The sequence below is a fragment of the Lactuca sativa genome, chromosome 4 (assembly GCF_002870075.4).
Source record: "Lactuca sativa cultivar Salinas chromosome 4, Lsat_Salinas_v11, whole genome shotgun sequence".
In the NCBI taxonomy this organism is placed as follows: Eukaryota; Viridiplantae; Streptophyta; class Magnoliopsida; order Asterales; family Asteraceae; genus Lactuca; species Lactuca sativa.
The window spans coordinates 136,526,093-136,542,745 of record NC_056626.2 but is presented as its reverse complement, the minus strand read 5'-3'; positions in this window follow the sequence as shown (position 1 = coordinate 136,542,745).

The window sequence follows — 16,653 nt, the reverse complement described above, 5'->3', positions numbered from 1 at the left end:
CCCATACCCAAACAACGAGCTGTTGTCACAACAAATCATGAAATACTATGGGTGTATTTCTCGAGCCAAATCCGTTATAGAAATCCTCATTCCATCGTTGCTCCTGAATCATTCCTTTAGCGATAGTTTATTTGCTTTGATAATTCTTTTCTGCTTTATCGCTTAATAGAATTCTATATCTGTCTTAATGAGATATCACCTGTTCCATATCTCTTGATTCAATTCAGAGGACTTATGATCCTCTCTTTCTTGATCTTTTTAGATCAAGATGCCTCCAAGGAAGAGACCCAGCTCCAAGAACAACAACCCTCCACCACCACCTCCTCCCCAATTTGATCTTGTAATGTTCCAGGTAGCTGTTACTGCCGCAGTGGTAGCCGCCATGTCTCAAGTGAACCCCGGTGGTTCAGGAGGTGGTCCCTTGCCCCAAAATCAAGAAGGTAGCCAGGGACACCGAAATGAGTGTTCCTATAAGGACTTTATGAACGTGAAACCCACATCTTTCGATGGCACTGGAGGTGTCATTGCTCTAACCCGATGGTTCGAGAAAATCGAATCTATTTTTGAAATCTGTGCCTGCTCTGAATCGGATAAGGTGAAGTTCGCTGCCTGCACGTTCACCGATAAAGCCCTGACTTGGTGGAATGGCCGAGTCAAATCCCTGACCCTACCTGTAGTCAATGCTATGGGTTAGGAGGCCATGAAGGAACTTCTGCTTGCAGAGTACTGCCCTCAGGGCAAAATGCAGAAGCTAGAACACAAAATCTGGAACCTAAAGATGAAGGGTTCCGATATCGCCGCCTACACTTCAAGATTTGATGACTTGGCGCTACTTTGTCCAGGAATGGTTACCCCGGAGAGTAAAAAGATTGAGAGGTTCATCTGGGGATTGACCCAGCCAACCAAGGGAAATGTCTTGGCTATGAAGGCAGACACCTATGACAGCACCAAATGCCTAGCGCAAACCCTGATCGACCATAGCGATGACATAGAGGAAGAAGCCACCACTCCCGAGCCGATAGAGAGGAGCGGTGAGAAAAGAAAATCTTGGAAAAAGAAGAAGAGTCAGCTTTCTCAGGAGTCCTCGAAGAAGTAGCAAATGGTGGCAGTCCGCATTGCTACTGCCCCTGCAGCTGTCTCTGCAGTCGGATCCACAGCTCAAACTTCTACCAATAGGTATGCTGGTACCCTCCCTATGTGTAACAAGTGCAACTATCATCACCTCTCTTCCAGCCCATGTTGAGACGTGTTTTGTAACAGTTGTGGCAAAAAGGGTCACACTGCGAAAAATTGTAAGACACCAACCCAATCAACCAATCAAGCTTCCGGAGTGGGAATCAGTCCGGCCTACTACGGTTGTGGTGAATTCGGGCATTTTGAGCGAAACTGCCCCAAGACAGCAACAACTGACAACACTGCAAGAGTCCTAGCTATAGGACAAGATGAGGCACCTGCAGATCCCACCGTTGCCACAGGTATATTCCTCCTCGACAACCCTTATACTTGCAATCCTTTTTGATTATATTGTTGAAAGAGAATCCGTTATCTATTCATTCAAACAGCATCTTAATCTTAGTCCTCTATTAGTAACCGAAATGTCTACCGTCGAGATGACTAACAACGAGAAAGTGGACGTTAGCGATATATTCATAGGTTGAACCCTTACCCTCGGGGATCATCCTTTTCCCATCGATCTTATGTCGGTTTTTTAATAAAGAGCTTTTAAGTATTCATTGGCATGGATTGATTGAGTCTCAATCGTGCTGATATCCTTTGTTCCGAAAAATCTATCCATCTCAACCTTCCCCATGGTCAAACTCTTATAATCTATGGCGATAAACTTAGTTCCAACCTTTTCCTCATTTCATACATCAAAGCCCAAAAACTTCTACGAAACGAGTGCCATGTGTTCCTAGCCTATGTAACCAACGAGAAAAAGGAAGTTGCATCCCCGAAGTCTGCAATTTTCCTAGTGTCTTTTCCGAAGAGCTTCCATGAATTCCTCCCAAACGTCAAGTCAAGTTTTGCATTGATCGAATTCCTGGAGCTACCCTCGTAGTCAAACCCTGGTCACGTGGTAAGTTAGGAAGACGTACACGTAGACCCGTTCAAGACCCAGGCGATAGAGAATTAGTCGCCACCGAAGACACTCAGAGAATTATGTAAATACTTAGGTCCAGCCGCGGAAAGGACATGATACGCTTTGGAAGACACGGAAAACTTAACCCGAGGTACATAGGACCTTTCGAAATCCTCGTTGGGATCGATCCTGTAGCTTACAAACTCCGATTACCTTCAGAACATAGTGGCCTCCATTCAGTATTTCACACCTCTATTCTAAAGTGGTGCTTGTCCGATGAAACCCTATTAATCCCTTTTATGAGACCGAAATCAACAAAAGTCTGAACCTTATGGGAGAACCAATCGAAATCATAGATCGGGAGATTAAACGTACGAAACAAGCCGTATCCCGATAAGTGAAGGATCCGAGTTCACTTGGGAGTGTGATGATCCGATGAAACAGAAGTATTCGTATCTCTTTCAAAATCCTTGAGTCATATCTAAAGATTGAATTTCGGGACGAAATTCCCTCTAACAGGGGGATAATGTGACAACCTGAAGTTTGCTCCATCGCCGTAACACGTTTCCATCCATAAAATTCATCTTTTTCGAATTGTTTCCGTTTAAGTTTTTAAATTAAGTCATTATGTTTGAGACTTCCATTATGACTTAATTGGTATCCAAACACATTAGAAACTCATGAAAACGCCCCAATTTAGAAATTGGAAATTTTTTAGTTTAGACCACGTCGGGTTACAACAACTTAATCGGGTGCGACCAAAAGCCTCGCTTAACATCAATATCGGGTAGAATTCCATTGTGTCTCAAACTTTAACCATATATAAAGTTGAGAGAGCCTCATTTGAAGCCTTTTCCACTCTCTCTCTACTCTATCTCCTCCAATCCAAGCTCTAGGTCCAAAATCATCAAATTAAAGCTCCAAATCATCAAGGTAACAATCCTAGCTCATAGTATAACATATTTAGCCTTCAATTTCGTTTTCAAATCATGGAATAGGACCACAAACATGTGTTTATGGCCCTAGAACAACCTTAGGCCGTGAACACATGCAAATGGGGTTTTGAGCCTTAAAACCCTTCCAAACCACATTTGGAGCCTAGATATGACTTAGGGGCTTACCAAACTGGACTTAGAGCACCTTGAACTCATCATTTAGGGTGTAACCTGATGGGTTTTGAGCATTCTAACACTTCCTAAGTGTACATGCAACCCTAATATCCTTGGATCTATGTTTGTCTAATTATCATGCAAAGTTGAATTTCCAAGGTTATATTCCTATCTAGCATACATGGGGAATAATTTTAACTTGAATGAAAGATAGAATAACTTACCTTGTTGTTGCCTATGTTCCTTGAACCTTGTGAGCCTAGCACCCCAAGTGTGATGCCTCAAATGCTTCACACAACACCAAATGCTCTTGGAAAGACCTTTGAGATAATACACACTTCTTAAAATCGGCCAAGCCCTCTAGTTTCTTATGTCTAGCCGATTTTGGTGGAGAATGGGATCCTTATATAGTGTTGACACATCTAGGGTTACACCATCTAAACCCTAATGTGTCATGACTCTTCATTTCCATGACCAATGGGTTTGTAACTCCCATGGAGCATCCATGGAGCATCCTATGGGTAGAACCCAACTTGATAATCCATGGAGCCTCTTAGCCCACTATACAAGATATGAATGATTTACATAATTAACCCATATATTTAATTAGTTATCCTTTGATCACTTAATTAATTCCAAATTAATTCTTTGATCAAACTAATCAAATAATATTATATATATTAGAACTTATAATATATTAATAATCTCCAAGTGTTATTTCTCTCATTTAGTCTATCCAATTGCATGGTGCCATGCAACCCAAATGGACCATGCCGGGTCGGGTCAAGTACACACCCGAAATAGTTATGGACTTAGACACCTTATGCAACAGTCTCACACCTGGATAAGTCTAATAACTATATCTCTAGTACTTCAGGAACCGACCGGCAATCGTAGCTCTTTCAAGGTCTCTCGGAACTGAGAAGATGATGGTACGTCATTTAAGATAAGGGATCATATAATCCTCCGTTCTAGATATCAGCTGGACAAATACATGGAACTGTGTCTTACTTATTGTCCAGCAGTTTGTTTCTCGATTTCCGATTTGTTTGACAAAGAACTTAATTGAACACATCAACTTAGTTCTGACCGGGCCCGGTACATAGGTCAAAACAAAATCATCGAGGGGCCCAGATATCAGCTTCTAATCCGAGAAGGAACAAATAAACTTCGACTCATATGTTTGTTCTACCACTCATTGAATTACACACAAAAGCACGTTTTATAACATCGAGTTACCAATGCGTTTTCGTACAATCAATGCATAACCAACTTGTAAGTAACAAATCATATCTCCAGGTTTGAAGACTTATATGATATTACCGTCTCACGATCACTCGAGATAGAATTCCATGAAGTGATTCCAGTAAGCGTGGGTTGAGTCCAATACTCAGAACTCATGAGCACTCATGATTGTTGTAGCCTTGTCCAACACCTTAGACCTCTACAACCCATCATGACAGTATTGATTCATACCTACTTCCGACATATGACCGACTGTGGAGGTTTGAATAATATGTTATACCAAACAAAATTATTCTGGAAGTTAAAACATGCAAAAGAAATATAGTAAACGATCGACAAGAGATAGCAACACTTTACTCATAAATAAAACTCCTTTTATTCATCATCTAATGTCAATTACACTTTACAAATTTCTGGGTTATCTAACTACTAAATCTAATATCATCCTTCAGCCCTATGCTCCGAACATGTTGGAGATGCTTAACCCGAGTCAGTCCCTTCGTGAGGGGATCTGCTGGGTTCTCATCCGATGATACCCTCTTCGCCACGAGGAGTCCTTCTTCTATCTAATGTCTGATAAAATGGTATTTTCTATCGATGTGTCTGGATCTCCCGTGATCCCTTGGTTCCTTGGCTAAGGCAACAGCACTTTCACTATCACAGAAAAACTCCATTGGCTCTTTGATAGCTGGTACAACTCCAAGGTCTCCAATGAAGTTCTTCAGCCATATTGCCTCCTTTCCCGCCTCGCTAGCTGCAATATACTCTGATTCACAAGTTGAATCAGCCACTGTCTCTTGCTTGGAACTCTTCCAAGAAATTGCTCCTCCATTTAGGGTAAAGACCCAGCCCGACTGAGAGCGGAAATTATCCCTATCAGTCTGGAAGCTAGCATCACTATACCCTACAACTCTCAAGTCATCACTCCCACCGAGGGTAAGGACCCAGTCCTTAGTCCTCCGTAGGTACTTGAGGATATTCTTTACCGCAGTCCAGTGTGCCTTACCAGGGTTCGCCTGATACCTGCTAACCATGCTCAGGGAAAAGGCTACATCGGGTCGAGTACACGTCATAGCATACATGATCGATCCTACAGCCAAAGCATAAGGTGTTCGACTCATTTCTGCTATCTCAGCCTCAGTGCTAGGGCTTTGTGTCTTACTCAATCTGGTGTTACTCTGGATGGGTAACTCTCTTTTCTTGGAATCCTGCATGCTGAATCTCTTCTGCACCTTATCCAAGTAGGTACTTTGACTAAGTCCAATTAGTCTTTTACTCCGATCTCTCAAGATCCTTATCCCTAGAATATAGGTGGCTTCTCCTAGGTCCTTCATAGAGAAACACTTCCCAAGCCAGGACTTAACTTCCTACAGAGTTGGGATGTCATTTCCTATGAGTAGTATGTCATCCACATACAACACCAAAAAGCTAACTATACTCCCACTAGCCTTGACATACATGCAAGACTCATCTTCACTCCTAGAAAAGCCAAATTCCTTGACCTTTTCATCAAAGCAAAGATTCCATCTGCGAGGTGCTGGCTTCAATCCATAAATGGATTTCTCAAGCTTACACACTCTATTAGGGAACTTGTTGCTGACAAAACCCTCTGGCTAACTCATGTAAACATCTTCAGCCAACTTTCCATTAAGGAACGCGGTTTTGACATCCATTTGCCATATTTCATAGTCATGAAATGCAGCTATGGCCAACAGAACCCGAATAGACTTAATCTTGGCTACTGGAGAAAAGGTCTCATCATAGTCCACTCTAGGAATTTGAGAGAAACCCTTTGCAACCAGTCTAGCCTTATATGTGTGTACATTTCCATCCATGTCGGTCTTCTTCTTGAAGACCCATTTGCACCCTGCTGTCTTACGACCTGGTACATTCTCAACCAAGTTCCAAACTTGATTGTCATACATGGACTGTATTTCACTGTCCATTGCCTCTTTCCACTTGGTTGACTCAGGGCCTGCCATGGCTTCCACGTAACTGTTAGGTTCATCCAGACCTATCAGTGTCTCATCACTGATAAGTGTATCTCCTTCTGCAGTAATATGGAATCCATAGTAATGCTCAGGAGCATTCCTAACCCTTGTGGAACGCCTCAGAGGTACAGACTTGTCAATTGGCTCAACAGGAGTTTCCTCCTCAAGTTGAGTGCTAGGGTTTGAAGTTCCTTCACCGGTTGACTCTTGAATTTCTTCAAGATCAACTTGCCTCCCACTGTTTCCTTGGCTTATGAACTCTCTTTCTCTAAAGAAATCCTTCCTAGCTACAAAGACCACATTTTCACTAGGTCTGTAGAAGAGGTAACCAAGGACTGTTGTGGGTAGCCGATGAAAATACACCTCTCGCTTCAGGGTTCGAGCTTATCATGAGTCTCGCGTCTCACTAAAGCCTCACAACCCCAAATCTTGATGTGGTCTAGTTTGGGTACTTTACCAGTCCACATCTCGTGAGGAGTTTTGGCAACTTTCTTTGTAGGGACTAGATTAAGGATATGGGCGGCAGTCTCTAAGGCATACCCCCAGAATGAGATTGGTAGCGAAGCTCGACTCATCATGGAACGAACCATATCTAACAAGGTTCGATTACGCCTCTCAGCCACACCATTCAACTGTGGTGTTCTAGGAGGTGTCAATTGTGAGACTATCCCACATTCCCTTAGATAGTCAAGGAACTCTGAACTAAGATACTCACCACCACGATCGGATCGAAGCATCTTAATGTTCCTGCCCAATTGATTCTCGACTTCCTGTTTAAATTCCTTAAACCTTTTGAAAGTCTCTGACTTATGCTTAATTAAGTAGACATATCCATATATACTGTAACCATCAGTAAAAGTCAAATAATAACGATTAGCATCCCTTGTGGCATGTTTGAATGGTCCACACACATCCGTGTGTACAAGGTCCAACAAACCTTCACCCCTCTCACACGAACCTGCGAAGGGCGACTTTGTCATTTTTCCATGTAAGCATGATTTGCAACTATCATCTGACTTTAGGTCAAATGACTCCAAGACTCCATCCTTTTGGAGTTGGCCTATGCGTTTCTTGCGTATATGTCCAAGACGACTATGCCATAATGATGCTTTATCCAAGTTATTATTATTAATAGAATCAATACACAAAACATTATTTCCTAAGTTATCTATAACAGATACAGCTTCATACAAACCATCACAAGGTAATGCTTTAAAATAAAGAACATTATTAAAGAAAGCATCAACCAACTTCATTATTAAATGAAAAGGTAAACCCTTGTTTGTACAAAGCATGAAAGGAAATAATATTTCTTGCCATTCCTGGCGAGTAACAACATTTATTCAAATATAAATTAAACCCACTACTTAGCGATAAAGTATAAACTCCAATCTTGGTAACAGGTAAAGCTTTCCTATTCCCCATGATCAAGTTTATTCTTCCTTGCTCCACATTCTCACTTCTTCTTAGTCCCTGCAAGTCACAACAAATATGAATACCACAACCGGTATCAAGGACCCAAGATTTAGAATGGGGTGAGTTATTAGAAATGATAGTGTAAATACCTGCATGGTTGGGTTTAACTTTCCCATCCTTCACATCTTGCTGGTATTTTGGGCAGTTCTGCTTCCAATGTGATTTTTCATGGCAATAGAAGCATTCAGCCTCTTTTGGGTCAGAAGAAGGAGTGATGAAACCTTTCTTGGTTCCACTTGAAGAAGAGCCATCAAGGGTCCGAGCCTTGGTACCCTTGGAAGAGCTCTTTCTCTTCTTCGCTCGACTTTTCCCAATTGCCAAAACCGGAGTAGAGTTTTGAGTAGGAGTGTTAACAACCGACTTCCCCTTAAGACCTGTTTCTGCGGTCTTGAGAAGTCCCTGAAGTTTGCTGAGTGTGACCTCTTCCTTATTCATGTGATATGTCATGCGGAATTGATCATAGCACGATGGTAAGGAGTGCAAAATGATATCTATTGCAAGATCCTCAGGGAAGTTCACATTGAGCTTCAACAAACGATCCACATACCTTTGCATTTTCTGCATGTGGCTCGTGACGGATTCCCCGTCCTTCATCATGGTTGTTATCATGGAGCAGATGATTTCATACCTCTCTTGTCGTGCACTTTGATGGTATCTTTCTATCAAATCTTGGTGCATTTCATAAGGGTAGAAATCCTCATAAGACTTTTGGAGTTCCGCTGTCATCATGGCCATCATGATGCAAGCCACTTTCGTAGCATCCCTTTCATGTGCCTGAAAGTCACCGATCTCCTGAGGAGTTGCAGTGGTCTCATCAATCTCCTTAAGCTCCTTGTCAAGGACATATTATTTGTCCTCGTAGCGGGTAATCATCCTGATGTTTCTGATCCACTCATTGAAGTTGGATCCATCAAAGGTGACTTTCCCACACAAGTTCGTAAGGGTAAAGGAGCCATTAGGATTAGAGCCAGAAGCAGCATTGTTTGAAGACATCTGAAAGAAGAGGACAAGATTAGTTTAGATATTAGGAGAGTCCTTAATAGAACACCCAAATGTAATATTAAGGCTAGGATCCAATCACAATATATTATAACTTGGAAGAGGTATGCCGTAATCCAAGCTATAACATATTTGAAAGGTAGGTGAATGACGATTCACCAATTTCCACCACGAAAAACGAAATATTAAATATTAGGTTTTTGATTGGTTCTTAGAAATTCCTAGATTCTTTGAGATTCAATGAACTTTTCAAAGGCATGTTTCAATCTCGAGTGTGCCCTCCAAGTTTTGTGACTGGGATACCGAGGATCACAAAACGAGGTGTGAAGTAACCATGCAAATCACTTGGTACCCTTAAAGTTTATCACTCAATCGATGTGCCGATAAACCACACACGCTCCATCAATACTATAATAAACCTTAAGTCACCCTTTACCTACCTTGTTAAGTCCAAGTTAGTGTGCCGGTTAACCACACACGCTCCACCAACGACTTAAACAAAGTGTAAAGTGTAATTTCATGGATTAGCACCTTATTCACATTTTTCCTAAAGTAACTAAGATTGGGAATTTAATAAAACATTTAGTTACTTTATAATATTCATCATACTTTTAATGAGAATTTATAAGTCCTTGTCTTACCCGTTCGGCTAACGACCCTCCACCGATCAAGCAAGCGGTGGGTGAGAGTGGACACCCATTAAGTTGCCATTTTATAGGCAACAACCTTATACCCACCTTATAGACCGGTTTCGTGAATGAGGCGTACTAGCGGTAAGACGACTTTGTTCTTATACATATATATATATATATATATATATATATATATATATATATATATATATATATATATATATATATATATATAATTATTAAATCATAATAATATAAGTATAAGGGTTGAATTTTAACTTTTAAAATTCTAAGGGTTGGAACTAAAGTTTAACTTGACTTTACTTGTTCCAAAACTTGAGGGCAAGTTTTGTAAACTTTCAAAACTTTTCATTTCTTGTAACTTATGAGTTTAATAGAGTAATAAAATGAAGACTCTTCATTTTTCTAACTCTTGTGTTCTTTTAATGGTTTTTAACTCAAGTGACTTTTGGTTTTCCATAACTTGAGGACAAGTTATGGACTCCGTTAAAACACATTATGATCAAGAACTAAACTACCACATAGGTTACAAATAATTCCTATGATCATCTAAACATCATAAGATCAAGAACATGAACATAAGCATTTTCATGAATCAAAACTACACTTAAAACTTTGTAATTTTGATAACTAGTTGTTGTAAATGAATTAGCAAGACATTACACCATCTAAAACAAGTTTTCAAGTACCAAAACAGTTTAGGGTAATGTTTCTAATCCATTTCCAGCAACTCAAGTCGAAAATCTGCACTCTGTCGACCCTACTCGCCGAGTGCATGAACCTACTCGCCGAGTAGGTTGAAGATACAAGTGAACTCGACGAGTCCCCCCATGGACTCGCCGAGTCCAATAGTCAGACAGCAAGTTTTTCGACTTTCTTCAACTTTTAAGCACAAATAACAAACAAACAAGCCTAGGCTCTGATACCACTGATGGGTTTTGAGCATTCTAACACTTCCTAAGTGTACATGTAACCCTAATAACCTTGGATCTATGTTTGTCTAATTATCATGCAAAGTTGAATTTCCAAGGTTATATTCCTATCTAGCATACATGGGGAACAATTTTAACTTGAATGAAAGATAGAATAACTTACCTTGTTGTTGCTTATGTTCCTTGAACCTTGTGAGCCTAGCACCCCAAGTGTGATGCCTCAAATGCTTCACAAAACACCAAATGCTCTTGGAAAGACCTTTTAGATAATACACACTTCTTAAAATCGGCCAAGCCCTCTAGTTTCTTATGTCTAGCCGATTTTGGTGGAGAATGGGATCCTTATCTAGTGTTGACACATCTAGGGTTACACCATGTAAACCCTAATGTGTCATGACTCTTCATTTCCATGACCCATGGGTTTGTAACTCCCATGGAGCATCCTATGGGTAGAACCCAACTTGATAATCCATGGAGCCTCTTAGCCCACTATACAAGATATGAATGATTTACATAATCAACCCATATATTTAATTAGTTATCCTTTGATCACTTAATTAATTCTTTGATCAAACTAATTAAATAATATTATTAATATATTAGAACTTATAATATATTAATAATCTCCAAGTGTTATTTCTCTCATTTAGTCTATCCAATTCCATGGTGCCATGCAACCCAAATGGACCATGTCGGGTCGGGTCAAGTACACACCCGAAATAGTTATGGACTTAGACACCTTATCCAACATAACCATGAGTTTACGGCTCAAGCACATGCTTGGACCGTAAACACCATTCCTTGAGTAGTAAACTCCTTTTAAGGTGTTAAGATGCCCCATAAACACCTCATAAGCATTAGAATAAAGTCTAGAAAGAACCACAAATGAGTTAGAGGCCTTAAACTTGATGAAAACCACCCCAATAGGAGCTTATGGCCGTAAACCCCCCAAGGATAGGTTCATGGGCCGTAAACTCCTATATCTTAGTCAAATGATGCCCTAAATTCATCGCAAGGCTTGTATATTGAGCTAGAAACTCTTATGATTGACCTAGGACCACCAAAGCACACTTTGAATGGGCACATAGGAGTTTATGGCCATAAACTCCTAGTTTACTGTCGTAAACTTCTCAAATGGTCCCTATGATGTCCAAATCCCATTCCAATGCCTTAAAACCAAGCCTAGCATTAACCCTCAAATGTTATAAGGCCATTTAGCACCATAGAACACCCCACCTTGAGTTTATAGCCATAAACTCATGGGGAGTGGGTCATTAGGGCCGTAAATTCCCTTAGGAGTTTACTCTTGAAGAGCAAACTCCATATCCAAGCCATACACATCCGTATATGTCACCCGAGTCACTCCAAACACTTGATTTAAAGTGTTTTCGCGTCTCAAAGTGTTTATTCATATTTGATTAGTAGTCCAAAGCCTAATTAGAAACAATTGTGTATCATTTCACATTACATAGCAACCTCACGTGTTATCAAGCCCCGATCTGACACTTAGCATCCTAGCAGACACATTCCTCGTCCGGTGAGTTCATACCCCTGCCCATTTTCAATGTTTTTCAATGTTTTTAGGGGGAATACAAGCAAAAGTACAAGAAATTCTTGTACTCAAAAATTATTATTTCATGTGTTATGTTCGTATTTTCGTATGCTTTTAACAATGGAAATTGAATCGTACAACCATTTAACTTGCAGAATTAATTACCATACTGTTTGTGAAAATATTTATAAAATGTTATATTTTATACTTCACAAATGATTTTCATGTTATTTCTGTTAAAAGGATTAACTTTAGAATTTTGATACATCCTTGAACACACTCCCCTTAGATACGAGAGTGGAAGACTTCAGCACTTTAGATCCGTCCTTGATAACACTCCCCTGAATACGAGAGTGAAGGACTAATAAATTAGAAAGTTCTGTATTAGTATTATATTTGATTTCATTAAACCTAAGATTTGAGTTATGTCCTTGATAATACTCCCCTAGATACGAGAGTAAAGGACCAACAACATTAATGTTAGAACTTTTGATATGTCCATGGTACACTCCCCCTAGTTACGAGAGTGAAGGACTAATAGATTAGAATGTTCTGTTTTATTATTTTAATTTCATTAATATTAAGATTGGAGTAACGTCCGTGATAATACTCCCCCTAGATTCGAGAGTGAAGGACTATCCCTGTAACCAGAATCTCCTGGGGGGAGAGCGTGACTTGAGTGTATAGATCTATACGGGATTGACTACCCCGCACCTGGCTGCTAGCTACAGCCGAACCGAAAGCTTCAAGGGTGACAAAAGTCATAAAAGGATATTGGCCCCGTTCCGAGCCTTATCTAGTTTGTAGTATGGTTATGGAACTCGCAATCAAGATTATGAAGACTTTTCTATTTATTCATTAGTTTTATATACGTGTTAAAACTAATTTATGTTTAAGGATAACCAAACTTTCAGGAAACTTTACACAAATACATTAAGTTTGATAGATACTTGTACACGTCATTTTGGATCGATAACCAAACACAAACTTTTAGCAAAATATGGGTTTTTCCTGGGATAACTGAACTGTTCTTAACTAGACCGTGTAACTAATGGATAACTAAACTTTACTTTTAAGAAAATATGGGATTTTCTTGGATTCATAACTTTTACAAGAAAACCAAAGGAAACTCGTTCATTTTCAGAAAAACAAACCGCTTATGAACTCACCAGCTTTATGCTGATTTTTAAACTGCTTGTATTCTCGGGTCCACATTAGACAAGTACCCCGCGATCTTTTGGAAGTCGAAGCGTATAGAAGAAGTGTCTTAGCTTTTTTCCATATGATACTTATATGTATAACACTTGTAACACTTTGATTTCAAACAAATGTAAAAATTCTATGAAATGTAATGTTTTGTGTTTACTACGCTTACTATGTACATTGGTTGCGATATTCATGATGTCGTCCACCCCGGAACGTTTCCACCTTCGATTTCAGGGTGTAACAGAAACATTTTTGGAATTGTTCGACAAGAGGTCCTAAGGATTAAGTGCTTATTGAATAAGCCAAGTTGTGTTTTCTCGCTTTTTTGGAACTATGAGTTGAGATGTTTATCTATTATGGAGTTTAAATGGATAAAGTTAGAAACTTTATTCATTTAGACCATAGATTGGACCAGATATGAGTATTAGATCCCTTAGAATCCAAGAAAACAATGTAACCCACTAAGTTGTTATGAATATAGTGCCCACGACATGACCTTAGGTCGCCACGGTGTGGCGACTAGCTAGGACTTGTCTGTTTTGTCGTTTCGCTATTGCAATGTGGCCATGGATGGCCATGGTGTGGCAACCAACTAGAGGTTGAGTTTTGACATTTGACATTTTACCTTTGACCATTGTCTTTGACCATGTTTAAGTTAAGTCATTTGGGGTATTTTGAGTAGTAGATAGAGGCTTGGTCTTTGTCTGTGGTGTAAGTGATCTGTAGAGTCAGTGTTGGGGTAGTGATCACTCTAGCTATCTTCTAGTTTTTGAGGTGAGTCTTCCTTACTGTACTCGTGAGTCGAAGGCACCAAATTCGTCCTACTAGATTGTGTTATGTATCCAGGTACATAGGATGTGCTATGTTGTAGTAACCTGCTAGATTAGCGAAGCTGTCTAATTACTTGTAGTTGCTAATTATTGTATATTTGTTACATATGTCGACATATTGGTGGTTGGGTTCAGGCCAGAGGCCAATAACCCTTGGATGGGTGGGTTGAGGTGTACTTCTTTGTGTGGTAGACCAACAAACCTAGGATAGTGGAGTTGAGGCTATAAGAAACCCTATTACATATATATTTGAGGATAGATGAAAAAGTAAAGGTGTGATTGCGCACATCCTTCTCGATATTTACTTAATCTATGATTTTTGGATACTATGATTATGATTATGACTTTTGGAAACAATTTTTTGAATAATTTATTGATTTAATATGGTTTTAAAAATGAAGATTTGTGTCATGATATTTGGGATGTTACACGTGTTATGGTGGATCTCCATCACCACATTGTGGTTAGTCAAAAACCCTAAAAATTTCAATACTTAGAATAATTAACTAAAAAGAATATAATTTGAAAAGTGGATGTTACATGTGGAGTGAGTCCCTTTATTTCCTTGAGAATGCCTTGCTTTTATAGGTCGTTAGAGAAGAGTCGAAATGAGCTTTTTAGCTAGTCTCTTGCAAGATTCGGGTAAAGCAAGCTATCTAATAGTGTTCCTAATGATTTGTTTATTGTGTATATATGTACCTTAAGTATAATCCAAGATATATTTGTTTGGGAGTATTAACTAATGTATATTCTTATTACCAGGGTTTATATTGCTGGCTAGGAAAGTGAAACATTGGGTTGTAGCTTTTGGTTACACAGTTCAATATTTGTAATGCATCTGACCCAGATAAGATCTATAGCCAATAAATTCTACAACTCATTAAACAAATTCCATGTAAGTCATATAACGACTATAGTCTGTTAAGAGGACTAAATGTAAGTGAATAGAATAGTCTGTTGGTCATTTATAATATTTCCCTAAGACAAATGTGTGTAACTTTAATACCTACCTCTCACTATAGAAGTTTCCCGCTTCACTTGGCTACATAAATAACATGTCATCCTATTTTTGGAAATTGAATAAAATGAGTTTTTACTCCTTCGACTAGAGGAACTCCTTATGTCGCAACCCATGTATTTAATTCATAAACAATAATATATAGTCACTAGTGATCACCTCAGGATTTTATCAAATAAATATACAATGTTGATGTTTGATAATAACTATTTTATGATACTCGAGTTTTTTATTAAGTTTGTTACCTTGAATATGAAAGGAAAGTATGGAAGATATGTGACATTTTCTTGTATAAGTATAGAGATATCATAAATATATGGAAGAAATGAAAATATATTGCCATAATTGGTAAATTTGGAGAAAAATATGACACATTTGGTAGTTGTTTATGTGGAAGTTAAACTTCTAAACAATAAGATAGTCTATGAATAATTATGTGTAACATCCCCAAGACCTTCATTCTAAATAATGGGTCCAATTTCCAGAATCCAACACTTCAAATCATTCGATTTCTAGCTAAAAAACCATTGAGAATTCAGAATCCTCTTGCCTTTTTTCCAAAACCCAAAGAACCATGTTGGACGTGATGCACATCAAACAACGTGCATCGCACCCTGGCGAGAAACCGTAAATCATTTAGGGTTCTCTATTTATCCATTTCATAGTTATCTTAATTCGTCCACTACTTCTTGCATGTGATCACAAAAGAGCAATCAAAAGTTGGGTTCTCATCCATCAAATCCACTAGCAAAAAAGAAGAAACCAAATTCTATGAAAGTAAGTTTTTCCTTTTCTTTAGTTGTAAATGTTGCATTGATTTGTTTGAACATGGATCTTAATTGTAAGTTATAATTTTAGTTTATCTTTTATTACATCTGTTGTTTATGCCTTTGAGGCCTAAAATAACCTTATAACCCAACAAAAACTTAAAGATTGTTTTGATAATTTGCTTCTCTTTATTAGAAAATGAAATCCCTTTGATATCTAGATCTAATCTCCTTTTAATCATGCTAAATTCCTACAATTTTCTTCAAGAACACAAATTTAAAGGTGGGACAAGGTTTTAATCTAATTTGGAAGTGTTTTTCGTTAAAGTGACAAATCTTGATTGATTAAACAGCTAAAATTAGGGGGTTAAACGAATTCTAAATTCTATCATCTATATATGAACTTGTAGAGGAGTGTGTAATATCCATTTAACATCAAAATTTCATGCCAAATGGATGAATCATGAACCCTCACATGCTAGTGCAAGGTTTGGGTATCCACACAAGTTGGTTCACTTCTTGTACCCTATTTCTAGTTTTTCAATCAAATTTGAACCTTCATAACTTCTTTATATGAACATAAATTGACTTGATTCTTTTAACATCATATTATTTGTAGCAAGTTCCTTCCATTGATATATTTCAATAGTTCTTCGGACATGGTAAAGTAATCATTTTAAAAGTGGGCCTCTGAATAGTTGGCATATTTATCTGAGACTTAGAATTTTTTCTAAATTTTTCACAGCGTCAGGAAAACATTTTTCCTAAATTCAATTGTCCATAAAATACCTCATT